The sequence below is a fragment of the Schistocerca cancellata genome, chromosome 3 (genome assembly GCF_023864275.1).
Source record: "Schistocerca cancellata isolate TAMUIC-IGC-003103 chromosome 3, iqSchCanc2.1, whole genome shotgun sequence".
Taxonomy (NCBI): Eukaryota; Metazoa; Arthropoda; class Insecta; order Orthoptera; family Acrididae; genus Schistocerca; species Schistocerca cancellata.
Window position 1 is genome coordinate 120,727,292 of NC_064628.1, and position 18,542 is coordinate 120,745,833.

The 18,542-nt window shown below is 39.7% G+C and overlaps 1 protein-coding gene across 2 annotated transcripts in view; it reads right to left on the bottom strand.

Annotated features, from left to right (window-relative positions):
* The window catches only part of LOC126177140 (transmembrane 6 superfamily member 1-like), a 197,969-nt gene that overhangs the window by 128,221 nt on the left and 51,206 nt on the right, over positions 1-18,542 (bottom strand). The window lies entirely within an intron of this gene.

Sequence of the window (18,542 nt, forward strand, 5' to 3'; positions counted from 1 at the left end):
AGATTTTCTCCACTCAGGGACTGGTGTTGTGTTGTCCTTATCGTCATCATTTTACCCCCATCGACATGCAAGTTGCCGAAGTGGCATCAACTCGAAAGACTTGCACCAGGCAAACAGTCTACCCAATGGGAGGCCCTAGCCACGTGGCATTTACATTTTATTTATAACCACAATCACCTTCAACTTGAAAATATCATGATGAAACAACTGGAAGGATATCCACAACCCAGACACCAGTATATATGCCGGACTTTCCTGGTCATCGGATTCTGGGTGACCAGGATCATCATCAGAAGGAGAAGAATCAGAGCTTCTTGAAACCTATTCACAAACACTATATTGGCACATACAACACAAGTGCACCACTCAAGATAGGCAAACTCAAACAGCTTACACCTGTTCTGGAAAAATTTTGCATCAGAATCCTCATATTACAAGAGACGTGTTTCACAGATGAAAACCACTTCAACACAGAAAACTAGAGGACATACAAAGGAAAACCTGCTGTCAGAAGAGGAACACTGAAAACGTTTGGCACAGGATTTGCGATTCACAAATCAGTCATAGACAACATCCTACATTTCACTTCAGTACCAGAAAGAGTCTCTACAATAACCTTCAAATCAAGAAACAAAAGATACACAATCATCAATGCACATGCACTGACAAACGATCACAATGGAGAGAAACCACAAGAAGTCAAAGACTTTTGGGAGGACATGGAAGAAATAGCACATAAAATACGACAAAGACATCTTAAAATTGTATTAGGAGACTTCAATTCATAACTAGGAAAGAAGAAGAAGTACAAGCAAATCACACGTCCATACACAGCACACAAATGCACAAACAAGAATGGGAACATTTCATACTTTACAGTCAAAGTTTTAGTTTAAAAATTATGTCAATGCAATTTCAAAAGCCAAAACAAAAACTCACAGCATGGAAAATGCCCAAAAATGTATGGGGAGAATTTCAAATAGATCACACATCCATCACAAGCAAAAATAAAAGTCTGACCATTACTTGCTACAAGTAAAAATTTGGCCAATCCCAATAAACAGAAAGACAACACAGAAAAAAAATTATAAGACCCCCACCAGAATACTTAAAGATAAACAAATACAAGATTATTGAAGAAATTAATCAAAGTTCGACAGAAAATTGGACAGGCCTCTCTAAGACAATTCAGAATGAAATGCATTGGGGTCAGTCTCTTAGGAAACAAAAACATAGATGGTGGAACACAACTTTTGATCAGGCCCGCTGAACATAGAATCCAGGACTGGAAGAAGTTTAGTTGCAACAGAACAAAAGAGACATGGCAAGATTTCTACAAAGTCCAGAAAAGTTGTTAATAATCTGTATAATTCTTTGTCCCAAAAAGTATGTGTTATGTCCTTGATGCTAGAGTGACTTCTCCAGCAATTTTAGTATTGTACAGCTGCTCACCCGTGAGCACCATATGTCAGCATCGTCACTTGAAATTATGACTGCTGAACTTTTTCTTCCCATTATTTTTGTATTTTATGCTGTCACATATGTTGTTTCTTGTTAATAATGGTCAGTTAATGTCACAATCTTGAAGTACACTTCTTTGTATATCTTTAAATTTGTCATGAATAATTTTTGGAATTCTAATGCTGCTTATTAATCCTTGGCTCAGACTTCTTTTCCTGATGCAGAATTCTTTTTATAAGATGGCTGCCATGTGCGAGGGTTTCACAGAATGTTATTAGATGTCTTCTGGATCTGCAGAACTCTCATCCTCCTTATTCCTCAGAATGTAAAGGTACCTACATTACCCAAGCCTACTTCAATGAGTAGTCATACACTTGAGTGCGACAAACAGTTTTATTGCTGTATTTAAATACAATGGACTTTTCAAATGTAAAGGACCTCAAATCACAATCTATCTTCTATCCAACTGACATTCTCTTTTTATACAACAATGTTAACATTTTTCCAAGAAAGACCTCTACTTGATGTATTCCGTGGAGAAACATATGGCCTGGGTCTCTCTGATACCAGGTGTAGAAGTATGAAACCAGAATTTCCCTACAGATGGTGCTAGCTGTCAGTGTAGGGTCCACCAGACTGCATCTTCAGTGCCATCTGCTTCCTGTAATGGCTGATGATGAATGCTGACACACAGTAATACAAGTTCCGTACATCGGTATCTATTTCAAACCTGTAAACATGTCGAATTTTGTGCTTATGAACTACAATTTGCAGACAGCATTGGTTTTCTATTATCATTTGAAGAAAACTGCTGCAGAATCACACTGAATACTTATCAAAGCTTTTGGTAAACATTCTCTTGAGAAAACACAGTGTTCCAAGTGGTTCAAAAAATTCAAAAGTGGCGATTTTTACGTGAGAAACAATGATCATGGGAAACCACTGAAAAAGTTTGATGACAATGAATTGCAGGCCTTACTGGATGAAGATGATACTCAACAGGAACTCACAGAACAACTGAATGTGACTCAGAAAGCCATTTCTCTTTGGTTGAAAGCTATGGGAAAGGCGCAGAAACTAGGAAAATGGGTTCCACTTGAACTAAATAAAAGACAGGAGCAAATTGAAAGACCAATTGTGAAATGCTGCTCGCCAGATACAATAGAGAGATGCTTCTCCATCGAATAGTGACAGGTGATGAAAAACGGATATATTTTGAGAATCCTACGCGTTGCAAATCGTGGGTGAATCCAGGCAAACCATCAATATCCAATGCAAGACCAAATCACTTTGGAAAGAAGACAGTGCTCTGTGTTTGGTGGGATTAGAAGGGTGTGATCTATTATGAGGCATTAAAACCTGGTGAAACCATTAACAATGATCGCTACCATCAGAAAATGGTCGATTTAAATCGAGCATTGTGTGAAAAATGAGTGGAATGTGGAAAAGACAACACAAAGTCATATTTCTCCATGATAAGGCCCTATCACTAACAGAAAAATGGATCGAGGCATTCAGTTGGGAAATATTAGGGCTTGTAGCTTATTCTCCAGACTTGGCTACATCTCAGTGCCATCTATTTCCTGACTGGTTCGCTTAAAAAAAAGAACTATTTCCTCCTCCTCCCCCCCTTTCCTGCCCATGGCATTCATAGCCTGTCAGATTGGTGGCAGAATGTATAAATAGCAATGAAGATTATTTTGAATAAAATATTGTTTATCAGTTTCAAACAACAGGCATGTAATTATTGCAACCAATTCCAGCTTCATACTTCTACATCTGGTACATTTGTGATGCAGTCAGAGAGTCTGTCACTGCAGGCACAAAATCACATAAAGCCCAACAAATACTTCAAACAGAAATTACAAAATACATGCAGAAACTTAATCTAGTACCTGTTAAATAAACAGATAATTGATTTACAAAATCAAAACCTTATTTAATGGTATCTCATACTAAATCCATCCAATTATATAGTACTTTTGCTCATTCATAATCAATGCTGAGAATACAGAAATTTTAAATCAAGCATGATATTCATGAGGAGCTCCCAAACTAAAACTTCAAACTTTTTCTACCCTCTCAACACTCACCAGTCAACATTAACGTAACACTGTGCTACTCCATGTGCATCTTTTCAGGAGGGCATTTGGTCCTGACTTCATTTTTACGGATGACAATGTATGACCATATTGAACAGCACAGGTGGAGGAGCTCTTGGAATAAGAGGATATTTGGCAAATGGACTGGCCTGCCTCTTCCCCTGACTTGAATACCATTGATGTGAGATGCATTGGGGAGATATATTGTATCACATCTACAAGTGTCAATAGCCATCCAGCAGTTGTCAACCATGCTGGCGGAGGAATGGAATGCTCTACCACCAGAACTCTTTACCAACCTTGTGACCATGATGGAAGCACAACGCAGAGCATGCAATGCCACCAATGGTGATCACACACCCTATTAAGAACCACATCCCACCATCTGTAATTTCTAGGGGACTGTCATGATCCTTTCAATAAAAATGTCATTTCTATTTGTCTCATCATGTATTTCTTTCAGTTACCTTCTGTATTATACTCTAGCAGTTCTTTCAATGTGTGGTACATGTTTCATTGAGGTAAGTTACTTGGAAGTGACACACTACGTGAAAGTTATTCTTCCTTGAATTTTGCACACCAGTGTAGGTTTTTGTAGCAAAGAATTGAGGAAGAATATGGTGTATTTAAATCATAAATAAAACCATCCTGCTTTGAGAAAAATAGTGTGTTGCATATCTTGTTGAACAACTCTTACAAAATTACTCTATGCTCTGCCAAAGAGTTTAAGAGTATAGTTAACTCCCTCAAAATCAAAAACTCTTGTGTAATTGATAACACTGCAACTAAAGCAGTAAAATTTTATTTTTCTCATATACACAATGTACTCAGTCACACATGCAGTACTGTAGTGTTTCGAGAATTTCTGCATAATTCTAGAACCACTCAGCCTTCTACCATCTTGAACATATGATATTTTAGATGTGATTGTGGGATCATAGAATCCTACCTACTGCACATCGCATGTTTGTGTGTGCAGATTTGAAATTCAGTTGCGAGAAGAATGTAGACGTGGTGGTCGAACGGCAACAACAAGTACTTGTCGGGCGATCCATTGAAGTTTTAGTGAAAGTGTATGGAAGAACCATGGAACTTCTATGTTATTCTGTGCTAATTGTGTCAGTGACAATTGTTACAATAACGAGAACAGTTGAGAAAGTACTCTTCAGAAAAACTCTTGTCTTAGCCTTGTTGAAGGGAAGACTTGTATTGAGATTCATGTTGAGAATGGACATGGTGTTAAGCCAACTTTCTCTTACATGTAAATTAGTTTGTTTCTGACGTTTGGAGACATGAGAGACTTATGAAACAGTATATGTTTATGTGAAGAGTGAAATTTGTAATAAGTCTGAAGTTTAATATATGTCATTAATTTAAGGAAATGAAAAACTGTATGTCTACTTATTTTTATAAGTTGAACGGGTCTTAAGAGATTCCTGTACCTAGCAGCATACTTCGGAGAAGAAGCGAAAGAGAGTTTGCAGCAGCAGGCTAGCCAGCAAGGAAGATCGGCTGACCATCTCAAGTAAGTCATCTCGTAAAAGAAGTGGAAGCTTGGGTAGCTATTTGCACTTAAATTGTCCTCCAAAGCCATTAGAACATGGCAACCAGTGAAAAAGGACTGAAAAAAAACAGCAATTCCAAGACCAAAAAACGAGGAAAGAAACTTTTGTATGTTGCCATAGCAACTAAACCAAATACAACAAAGAATTTACTCCAAAACAACAGAACATGCTCAAGTATTTAAAGGAGCAAAATTTTGGACTGAGAAACAGAGAAGAAGATTCCAGTGTGTTTCTCTAAGAAGAAATATGCCTAGAACACTTCGATTAAGAAGATCCGGTGCGGGGAGTGTAGAGCTCTCACACACACATCGCAGGGACTCAGATGTGGAAACCAACATCCGAAACCTCCTGCACCAGCTGCTATTCACTGGTGCTGACCTGCCTCCACATCCACTCACTGACACAGCGCAGATTCTCCGCCGGATGAGCGTAAAACAGAACTTTATTGTTTTAGTACAAAGTGGTACAAACTGTTCAGTGAACTTTATTAGAGTAATTACCATACTTAAAGTTAGTTAGATGCTTACTAGATCAAAAGCTTACAAGAATATCGATAACATACGGCAAATCGAAGAAACTCAAGAACCAGCTGTGGCTATGAAAGTTAGTAAGGAAGTGCCTGACTGATCTGAGTTAGTAAATTTAATCAAAACTCAAAATGCGACTCTAAGTGAAAAACTAGAATCAGTAAATTCTCAATTAAATGCCCAAACAACAAATTTAGGATGGTTAAATGCCAAAGTCAACTCACATAGCAAAGAATTTAGTAATCTATGGGGAGGCATGGATGCTTTAAAGACTGAATTTGATGCCTTAAATAGTAAAGTAGAAGATCTGAAATTAGATTTAAACAATGAATTGACTAGTTCCTTGACTATTAATGTATCAAATGTTTACTGACTTCAGCCAGAAACAGAATATAATTTTCAGAATTTGACAAAAAGGTTAGAATTGAATACTGAAGACAAATGTAATAGTGTAGAATCAGAACTTAATGAAAAGTTAGGATCCTTTGAAAATGTGTGCAATGTTAAATTTAATGCTGTAAAGCAAGGGTTGAGTACTTTGAAAGAGAGTGTCGACAAGCAGGATAATATAATGGCAATAATTCAATTGCAAATTACAGGTGTTAATACACAAGTAGATAATGTGGAAAGGAACTTCAAAGAGAAATTAGTGAACTCTGATATCATAAATATAAGGAGTTTGGAGGTACAGGTTGAAGAAATTATAGATCAAAAAGTTACCGAGAGAGTGATATCCGGAAACGTATCTCCTATTCTATCTTCTGAACTTGATGATACCAAGAAAGGTATATATGACCTGTGGAAAGAATTCAAACTTATTCAAGACAAAGTAGAAAAAAAGAGTATCTTCACCTAATGTTGTGTTAACTAGTGAAATCGTGACCGATTTGCAGTGGGGAGACTTTCAAAAGAAATTTAAAGAGAAATACTGGTCTGCCAGTGCACAAGAAAAGTTAATATCAGATCTGTGGGATCCGGGCAGAGTCATATATCCCCCAGGGATGTTAACATTCTGAGTTAACAGGTGGAGTGACCACCGTCAGATCCCAGGTTGTTTCCAGTGTTTCTTCCAAAATAGTTTTTCTGCTCTAGACTCCTTTAAAATCTTAAACTATTCTGTCATCTATTCATAACATCTTAAACTATCCTATAATCACAGTGCTTAGAAAACTGGATACGACTACAAGATAAAGAAAACTTAGGAGAATCACAGAATAAGAAAGAAAGTGATATTGACATAAAATAAAATGTATAGAGTATTATATTCATGGATAATATAATATGAGGTGAATAATTAAACAACTAAGATACCATAGTGTATAAATTCTCTATTTTGTATAGAGTATTTTATACCTTTTATGAGATGTGATGTAAATGGGAGGGGTTGTATAGGTTTTGAAAGGGGTGGGTACTGTAAATAAAAGCATGGTTTACAAGGGCAAATAAATCATGGCTAACACAAAACACATATCACATCTTTCAGACAACCCTCGCAAACAAGTGTGCCTGATTCTTCACCATTTGCCATTTCCATATGGTTGCTAAGATTTCCTTCAGAGACTTCAAGGGTAAAGGTGAGAATGTCCGTTCTGTAGGAGACAATTTAACACCAAACCTCCTCAGGCGTCTCACTCAAGTACCTGAGGGGTAGGGACCCTGGGGAAGGGGGAGTGGGGGAGGTGGGTAGGGGGGTGGAAAGGGTTTCCTGTCTTTGGGGCTATCTTCTTAGACCTTAGCAACCATATCTATTTTTTTTTTCCTTTCTTACTTCTCATTTGAGGACCTATCTATTTTTCCCTCTTTCCATATTCGTGAACTTCTATCGCTGAAGTCCTAACTTGTTTCTGTGGTTTCTAATAAGCTACATCTTATCTTTAAATAAGAAGGCCAAAGAATCAGACTAGCATACACACAAAAATACATTTAGACACAAACATTGAAATTACAGACTAAAAAGCCTGTCACGATGTGATAGGGCAAGTGTACCTAAATGAAGATAGGATGACCTGTGGCCTAAAAAATACGAATGTTTTATAAAGGGGCATACCTACCAGAATGAAAAGAGGAAGTGCTCTCAAAAGGTCAACACACAAGCAAGGTATAGGTACTGATCCTAGGAGAAGGGGACAGTATCACAAATTTTATAGGGATTATTCTGGAAAGTTTGAATTCTATGCACAACTAGCATTGTTACATTTCATGTAAGTTTATGAGTGTCAAAAAGACCACTTTCATTTTGCCCAGAGTACCTTGTAATGGTACTTGAATTACGTAACCATTACGGCACCTCACCTCAACCTCTCGATACTAACAATATTCTACTGTGTTTCTGTAAAGTAGTTAACATATTTATGTGACAACATTCACATTTGATTTCATTAATGTAGAGGTACTTTGATACATTGATATGTTTATGTTGCAATGTGTATTCTTTCTTTTGTCACTATGATCTTTGTCGTACTTGTAACTCTGATTTTTGGGCACATAAGCGGTTATTAGAAAGTCAAGTCTTGGACGTCATGTTGAAAAGATGCAAATTGTAGTCAGTTTATAAAATGTGAACTTTAACAGTGAGGAAGACATTTTCAAGTATTTTTATATTGTGAAGTGATGTTTTGTGTGTTAAGTGATACTGCAACAAAAGTAATAAAAAAGAAGTGTAACTTAATTCGGAGTGCTGATTACTTTTTTACATCACCAATGTGCTAACTTTCAAAGGTTCAGTCTTCAAGAATGGTTTATGAAACACATCTATAAAACTTTTGAATATCACAGAATAACACCTAGACCTCTTTGCATCCAAGCTTGGAATCATCACTACCAAAATTTTTGACGATTGAGCCATGACTGAACCACAAATAAATGGTCATGTCTGGATATCAAAGTAAAGTAAGAACAGAATAAAGAAATGCTCAGCTAAAGATTGTTATAGAGAAAAAAAAAGATTGTTGTTCAAGTGAAAGATGTATGTATAAACATGTACAAGAAAAGTATATTGTTATGATATGAAATGTTGTTATGAGTGATATTATTTACATAATGACTGTGTATAAAATATTGCATGTCCGATCTGGAGGGGGGGGGGGAGGGGGGCATATGTAGTGTTTCAAGAATTCCTGCATAAATTCTAGAACCACTCAGCCTTCTACCATCTTGAACACATGATATTTTAGATGTGATTGTGGGATCATAGAATCCTACCTACTGCACATCGCATGTTTGTGTGTGCAGATTTGAAATTCAGTTGTGAGAAGAATGTAGATGTGGCGGTCGAACGGCAATGACAAGTACTTGTCCGGTGATCCATGGAAGTTTTAGTGAAAGTGTATGGAAGAACCATGGAGCTTCTATGTTATTCTGTGCTAATTGTGTCAGTGACCATTGTTACAATAACAAGAACAGTTGAGAAGGTACTCTTGAGAAAAACTCTTGTCTTAGCCTTGTTGAAGGGAAGACTTGTATTGAGATTCATGTTGAGAATGGACATGGTGTTAAGCCAACTTTCTCTTATATGTATATTAGTTTGTTTCTGACATTTGGAGACATGAAAGACTTATGTTTATGTGGAGAGTGAGATTTGTAATATGTCTGAAGTTTAATATATGTCATTAATTGAAGGAAATGAAAATTTGTATGTCTACTTATTTTTATGAGTAGAAAGAGTCTTATGAGATTCCTGTACCTTCAGAATTGGCAAGAATTGCTACAGGTGTAGGTCTACCACAGAGATCAATATTGGGTCTGCTCTAGTTTCCGTTATACGAGGGTAATCACAAAAGTAAGATCTCCTATTTTTTTTATAAGTACATAGACCTGTTTATTTCTTCAATAGTTTACAGCTTGAACATTTAGCTATTTTTCAACATAATCACCATTTCTGTCGATGCATTTTTGTAGATTCTGTGGCAGTTTTTGTATGCCCATGTCATACCAGCTCGCCGCCAGCTCTGCGGCTTTGGCAAAGAAGGATGCCGCCACTGGCATGATTGTTGCTTAGTCTCAGGTGTAAAGTGGTAAGCCCAGGTGTCATCATCCATGACAATTGAGTCCAGAAAGTTGTCCTGTTCGGCCGCATGTGGTCCTCAGTCAGCATGTGTGGCACCCATCTTGCGCACACCTTCCAGTAGTTCAATCTTTATGTTAAAATTCTGTGAGTGGTGCTTTGGGAAACCTCAGGAACCAACGTACAGAGATCATCCACTGATCTTCAAGCATGCTTTGCTCAACCTTCAACATTGTCTCCTCAGAAATTGATGGACTCCCATTCCTTTTTTCATTGTGAAATTCAGTCCAATCAGCTGCAAACTCTCTACACCACTTACAGACATTTTTGACATCCATGTACGACTCATCATACATTTCCGTCAATTGGTGATGGATTTCAATCGACACAGTGCCCTTTACGTTCAAAAACTGAATACCTGCGCACAATTCACACTTGGCGGTAACATCCAACTGGAGATCCATTCTCAATGGCTGCCAAGCCAAGACTGAGCACCTCAGTGTGGCGTGCACATGTTTACCCACAGCGCATGAAGCACTCTTCATAACAGTGTGACCAACAGAGTTCTGTACTTACAAAAAAATAGGAGACCTTACTTTTGGGGGTTACCCTCATATATAAAATGTCTTCCATCATGTATCCAAAAAACAGAAATAATTCTCTTTGATGACAATACATTATAATCCCACATAATAAGGTAACTTCAACAACTGAAAATGCAAATAAAATTTTCCTGAAAATTAATAACTGTTTCTCTGCAAATGATTGTCACTGAATTTAGGTAAAACACAATGCACGCAACTAAGAACTGTATGAGGCCTGGCCACATGACTGGACATAATACATGAGGAGAAATCAACAAATGGAACAGAATATTTTCAATTCTTTGGTGTTTATACTGTTACATTACAGATTACAACACTTATTAAATGTCTAAGCTCTGAACTTTTGCATTGCATGTAATATCAGATTCTGGCAATAAAAGCGCCAAAAATTAATTTATTTTTCCACTTTTTATTCAGTAGTGCCTCGTGGTATCACATTCTGGAGTTACTTGTCACTGAGGAAAAAAGTGTTTGTTGCACACAAATGTGAAATAAGGACAATGAATGGTGTCCACCTTAAAATATCCTGTACACAGTTGCTTAAACAGTTGGACAACTGACAAAACCCTCATATTACTTATTAAGTTCACCATCAACAATCTACATCTACATCTTTGTTTCCATACATACTCTGAAAACCACTATGAAGTGCATGCAGGAGGATACTCCCACTATATAAGTTATTATGACTTTTTCCCATTACATCTATGCATGTTGTGAGGGAAGAATGATTGCTTAAACTTGCTGTGCATGCTGTAATTAGTCTACTCTTGTCTTCACAATTCTTTCAGGAAAGATACGTAGGGGTTATAATATATTACTAGATTCGGCACTTAAAGTTGTCTCTTAATGATTAAAAAGTAGGCTTTCAAAGGATGTCTTCAACTGTTTTCAGTTCAGTTCTTTCATGGTCTCTGTGACACTCTCCCATTGGTGAAACAAACATGTGGTCAATCATGCTTTCCTTCTTTGTATACTGTGATGGATGTCAAGATGGCTTGGCGTGGGTGGGTGATTCCTTACCAGAGATGGATGTAGCAGAAAGATGTGACTCATTACAAGAACTCCTTTATATTTTACTAATTGCATTCAGTATGTCTTCAGCACTACCATCAAAGATCCCTAGCAAGTGCAGCAGAGAAGCTGGTGTGCTGTCTCCCAACTTATTGACTGCCCTGTGCTGGCCTGGTCAGCAGTAGTGCAGACCATATTCTTCCACTACTGCTGTATCAGGAGAATCTCAAGTAACCAGCCATCAACCATGTGCCAGTTGACTATGGCGTCCACAGTTCCTATGAACAAGACAGCAGTGCAGGCTGTATCATGCTCCAGTGCAGAGGGGGTGGGGGGAGGGAGGTCTCAATGTAAGCCCCAGTAGATGCGCAGGCAGCTGATTCCCATTGATACAGACTCACAATTATGGTAGAGTTGTTGGTTTTCAGGCAGAAAGAGATTCAAGGCCCTGTGAAAGTGGTGATGGCTGTGTCATGGGTATGATGTTGCCTTCAGAGCAGTGACTGGTACAGACTGAGGATCATAGCATAGCCCAGCCATCCAGATTATGACTGGCTGGCACTGGGGAGTGCAAATATACCGTCTGGGATTGAGCAGGTGGATGTAGTATCACTGCTGCATACCTCTGTGTTGTCAAAGTTTCTTGCTAGCAAGGAAGCTTCTTGAAAGACGGTCAGTTTCCTGAGTTTTGGTCACTGACTTGTAGTAGTAGGTTGGTGTGGGAGCAGCTGCTTGATGAAGGGTGCTTCTGTCAGCAATAGGCCATTGACTTGCGATAGGCCAAGAATTTCATGCTCTGGCTATCAGCACTGCTTGTTTCATGTCAGTTCATTACAATTCATTATCCCCTGGTAGTCCTATTTCATACAGGGCCCTTTTTTCTTTTCTTTTTTTTGTGGTTTTCATTTCAAAGACTGGTTTTATTCAGCTCTCTACCCTACTTTACCCTAGACTCTTTATTCCCAAATAACTAAGAGCAACTCTTGGTCTCCCTATAGGATTTTATCCCCCACACTTCCCTCCAATACTAGATTGGTGATCCCTTCTTGTCTCAGAATGTGTCCTATCAATTGATCCCCTCTCTTAATCAAGTTGAGTCACAAATTTCTTGTCTCCCCAATTCACTTCTGTACCTTCTCTTTAGTTACATAATCTAACCATCTAATTTTCAGCACTCTTCTGAGCACCTCATTTCAAATGCCTCTATTCTCTTCTTGTCTAGACAGTTTATCATCCATGTTTCTCTTTCATGCATGGCTACACTCCAGACAAATCATACACTTGAGCAGTAGTCTTAAGATGTGTCATACAAGTGGTCTGAAGCAAGCTGCTTTGAGGACTGATTACATTTCCCTACTATTCTGCCAATGAACCACAACCTGCCAATTGATTTACCTACAGTTGAGCCTACATGATCATTCCATTTTATGTCACTACAAGGTGTAGCTGGTCTTTTAACAGTCATGTCAGCATAGCACAAAAACTCCACACACACACACACATACACTATTCCATCATGTTATACCATCACATAGAACCACCGAAGATGCTTCAATAAATTATGGTGAATTGGATCTGAAGAAGTATAAACTGCATTTACGCAGTTGTATAAAAAACACATAATGTAAAAAAATCATTAGTCTAAGAGGCAGTGGTTTTAACTGCAACGGCTAACACCTCTTCCATCACCAGCAAGCAATTAAAACTGAGTGTTTCACTCTTACAGAGGGGTACACGAAAGAAGCCTCCTCGAAGATCATGACAGCGAGCGGGCAAACCCTGGGTGACATTAGATTTTTGACTAACGGCCAATCCTTTCGACACCAAGACAACAACAAATGGCTTTAATAAAAGCCAGCTTTGATAATAATGTCCATAAACATTGAAGGATTCTCACATGAGAAAGAGGTATTACTCACTGAAGCATGTAAAAGACACAACTGTGATCTCCTACTAATTCAAGAGACCCACAGTGTCCACAACAATAGAAGACCAAAGATCCACAGAATGAAACTAGTAATCAAAAGACCACATGGGCAATACAACAGTGCAGTCTTCACCAAAACTAGCTCAGACATCATATCTGCAGAGCTGACATCTCAAGAAGACATCAAAATCTTGAGTGTAGAGATATAATCCTGTACAGTGACATCTATCTATAAGCCACCAAACAGCAAGTTCAGATTCAGCGAAGCATCCAACTTCGGGTTACAATCAATGAAACTAGTACTGGGCAATTTCAACTGCCATAGCTCAGCCTTGGTGTACAGGCACACATATAAAAGCAGAGAGGACCTCGAAACCTGGGCAGACTCAACTGGACTGAAATTAATACATTATTCCAAGCTTCCATTCTCCTTTAACATCAGCAGATGGAACCATGTATACAATCCTGATAACATCTTCATCAGCAAACATATTGCGCATCAAACCAGAAAGGATGTGGGAGAACCCGTCCCACATACACAATATGATGCCATAATATGTCTGATAGAAGCAGTTGTTAATCCAGTAACCACTCAATTCAAAAGATGTTTTAATTTTAAACATGCCCAGTGGGATAAATTCATGGAAGAACTTGACAAAGAGGTGCAGAACCTAGACGCGAGCCCCAAAAAATATGACACATTTATTGATTAATGGAAAATCTCATATAAAGATGTGAAACAAATACTAACAAAGAGATAGAGGGGCTGGCCAGTACTTACCTCAGCTCAGTACAGCCGATAGATACACAAAACAGACAAGAAAATTTATGTATCCTAGCTTTTGGAACTTTGTTCCTTCATCAGGAAGGAGAGAGGGGAAAAAAGGGGAAGAAAGGAAAGTGGATTCAGTTACTCACAACCCAGGTTATGAAGCAACAGGGGAAAGGTAAACAGGGAGGGTAGCAAAGATGTAAACATGGATGTCAGAGGGAAGCCAAAGATATTCTACTGTAAGTACTGTGCCAGCTTCAAACCAAAGAGGATGCATACAGAAGTAAAGAGGTGTATAGTATAAAGATAAACACAACTATGTAGGATGAAAAGATGTGTGAATGGCTAAAGAGAAAAGGGAAAGAGGAGAAGACTGAAGAGTAAATGGGAGTGAGGTTGGTTAACGTAGGTTCAGTCCAGGGGGATGGTGGGATGAAAGGATGTGTTGGAGTGCAAGTTCCCATCTCCGCAGTTCCAAGGGACTGGTGTTGGGTGGGAGAAGCCAAATGGCATGTACAGTGTAACAGGTTCCTAGGTCCTTAGAATTATGCTGGAAGGCATACTCCACTACTGGTATTGGACATCTCCTAGGTGGACAGTTCATCTGTGCCCATTCATGCGCTCAGCCAGTTTAGTTGTCATCATACCAAGCTGTGCAGTGGAGGCATGTCAGCTGATAAATGACATGTGTTGTTTCACATGTGGCCCTGACTTGAATTGTGTATGTTTTACCAGTAGCGGGGCTGGAGTAGGTGGTTGTGGGGGGGATGCATGGGGCAGGTTTTTCAGCGGGGTCGGTTACAGGGGTAGGAACCGCTGGGTAGAGAAGGTGGTCTGGGAATATTGTAGGGTTTGACAAGGATGTTACGGAGTTTAGGGGGGTGACGAAAGGCAACTCTGGGTGGTGTGGGGAGAATATTGTCAAGGAATGATCTCATTTCAGGGTTTGACTTGAGAAAGTCATATCCCTGGCGGAGTAATTTGTTGATGTATTCAAGGCCAGGATAATAATGGGTGACAAGGGGGATGCTTCTGTGTCGTCTGGGGGTAGGAACATTGTTGTTGGACAGGGAGGAATGTATTGCTCGGGAGATCTGTTTGTGGACAAGTTCTGCAGGATAGTTGTGGGAGAGGAAAGCACTGGTCAGGTTATTGGTGTAATTGTTGAGGGATTCGTCACAGGAACAGATATGTTTGCCACGAATACCTAGGCTGTAGGGAAGGGAGCGTTTGATGTGGAATGGATGGCAGCTATCAAAGTGAAGGTACTGTTGTTTGTTTGTGGGTTTGAGGTGGACAGAGGTGTGGATGTGAGCTTCAACAAGATGAAGGTCAACATCCACAAAGGTGGCTTGGGTTTTGGAGAAGGACCAGGTGAAATTCAGATTCGAAAAGGAGATGAGGTTATGGAGGAAATTAAGGAGTGTTTCTTCACCATGAGTCCAGACCACAAAGATGTCATCTATAAACCTATACCAGGCCAGGGGAAGCGGCTGTTGGGTCTTCAGGAAAGCCTCTTCCATGCGGCCCATGAAGAGGTTGGCATAGGACGGAGCCATCCTGATTCCTATGGCCGTTCCCCTGATTTGTTTGTAGGTCTGGCCTTCAAAAGTGAAGTAATTATGGGTGAGGATGAAGTTGGTAAGTGTGATAAGGAACGAGGTTTTTGGAATATCTTTGGGTGGGTGTTGGGAGAGGTAGTGTTCAAGGGCAGAGAGACCATGGGTATGTGGGATGTTTGTGTAAATGGATGTAGCATCTATGGTGACAAGAAAGGTTTCAGGTGGGAGGGGAGTGGGAATGGATTTGAGGCATTCTAGGAAGTGGTTTGTGTCTTTGATGTAGGATGGGAGTCTGCGGGTGATAGGTTGGAGGTGTTGGTCTACCAGAGCTGAGATACGTTCTGTTGGGGCTGTGAAGCCTGCCACAATGGGATGGCCAGGATGGTTCTCTTTGTGGATTTTGGGTAATAGGTAGAAGGTAGGGGTACGTGGCTCAGGTGGAGTGAGTAGGTCTATGGAAGCCATTGTGAGGCCTTGTGAGGGATCTTGGATTTTTAGGATTTTCTGCAGCTCAGTCTGTATGGAGGGAATGGGATCCTGGGTAACAGCTTTGTAGGTTGAGGTGTCGGAGAGTTGATGCAGTCCTTCTGCCACATACTCCACACGGTCAAGTACCACAGTTGTGGAGACTTTATCCGCCAGGAGGATGACAATAGAGTGGTCTGTTTTCAGCTCCTTAATGCCACGGGATTCAGCTGGGGTGATGTTGGGGGTTGTCGTGATGTTCTTCAAGAAGGACTGGGAGGCAACACTGGATGTGAGGAATTCCTGAAATGTCTGCAAGGGATGGTTTTGGGGGAGGGGAGGAGGATCCCTTTGAGAAGGCGGTCGGAACTGTTGTAGACAACACTGGGTCTAGTATTTGGGGGCTGTGTCTGGGTGGCAAAGTGATATTTCCAGTTGAGGTTCCGGGTGAATGAGAGAAGATCTTTAACCAGGGCAGTGTGGTTGAATTTAGGCATGGGGCTTAAGGTTAAGCCTTTTGGTAGAACAGATGTCTCTGGAGGAGAGAGGGATCTGGATGAGAGGTTTAGAACTGAAATGGGACTGGTGACAAGTGGCATTTGACTGTGGTTATAGTTGAGATTTGGTCTGTGTGGGGTATGTGCTGGGACTGGGCGATTGAGTAGGGTGGCTAGACTATGTTTGTTGGCTATGAGGGGGGTTTGTTGAAGGTTCTGTTGTGGTTGGTGTTTGTGAGGGATAGGGAGAGGGACTCCACTTCTTAGGTGTTGCACTAGCACTGTGGATAGTTTTTTCAGGTGGTGTGTGACAGGGAACTCAAGTTTACAGCTGACTTCTAGGGTGATGTTCCTGAGTGTGTTCTCCAAGCAGGGGTTTGAGAGGTGGAGGACTTTGAAGAGAGATAGGAGCTGTTGGGAGTGGTGGTTACACGAAGTAGTGTAGAGATTCAGGACAAGTTGGGTAAGGGCTAAAGATTGAAGGTTCTGGAAGTCCAGGACAGACTGGTGGAAGGAGGGATTGCACCCAGAGATGGGAACTTTTAAGGTAAGTCCTTTAGGAGTAATTCCAAAGGTTAAGCAGGACCGGAGGAAAGTATGTGGGGCTGCAGTTTGGCTACGGTGAATGCATGTTTCCGGAATGAATGTAAATAATGTGGTATAGAATTAGGGTACATAGTGGATAACTGGTGGGTAGGGAAATTAAATAAATAAAGTTAAAATAGTAATAATAGGAAGGAATAAAACAAGGAAGGAAGGACGAGAAAGAAAATGTGTTGGTAATGTTCAATACCAAAGGAAGACCACTAAATAATAAAAACACTATAAAAAAGGGAAAAGAACAGATAAAGGTTGACCAGACCAAGCAAGTATGTCCAGATCAGGGGAAACGAACACACGTTGCTCAAAAAAAGATCGCGGGTGGCGAAAAAAAAGATCGCGGGTGGCGAAAAAAAGATCGCGGGTGGCGCAAAAATGTCCCAAAACAATTTGCCGGTGGCAGAGAAAGATGGCCAATGAGATCGCCAGCAACACGAAATCGACGGAAATGGATGATATTGGTAGGTGTTGAAATTTGTTAGACAAAGATTGTTGGCAGTGATTGTTGGCTGGAAAACAGCGAATAACGAATGTTAGACTATGGGATGTTAAATAAATAAATCAATACATAAATAAAGAGAAGTGGACTATAATTGGAAGAAGATAATTGGAGGGAGGGAAATGAAACTAGCACAGTTGGTGACGAAAATATATATAACACTGAAGAAGAGAAAGTGTTTAGATGACAGATGTAAGTGATAGCTAACAAAAGGGACAAAACTATGTAGAACTATGTACATACCTGGCCTCGACGGAAACTCAAAGATTCTCCTGGAACATTACTAACAGCTCCTTGAGGAAAACCTGTTTTCAGAATTAACAAGTGTGGTGGGAGAAGAACTCCTCCAGGCCATATCAGACTCAAGAAGAGTGAAATGGTGTAACTTAATCGCAAGTCTAGACATGAAGCAGGACAGCTGAAAGGCCTTGAAATTTCTTAAGAACATCAATAATAGACCCCCCTCCCCCCCAACTAACAATCAAAATTCATATATTAATTTATTTATTTATTGTTCTGTGGGACCAAATTAAGGAGAAGTCTCCATGGTCATGGAACGAGTCAATACATGAAATTATAACACGATAGTAGAAACAGATAAAATGAAATATAAAAAACATATTTAGGCGACAAGTCGTAAGTTTAAATAAAGAAAATCAACAATGTAACACTGGAATTTGCTTAATTTTTCAGCTCTTCCAGGAGCTCCTCGACAGAACAGAAGGAGTGAGCCATGAGGAAACTCTTCAGTTTAGACTTAAAAGAGTTTGGGCTACTGCTAAGATTTTTGAGTTCTTGTGGTAGCTTATTGAAAATGGATGCAGCAGAATACTGCACTCCTTTGTGCACAAGAGTCAAGGAAGTGCATTCCACATGCAGATTTGATTTCTGCCTAGTATTAACTGAGTGAACGCTGCTAACTCTTGGGAATAGGCTAATATTG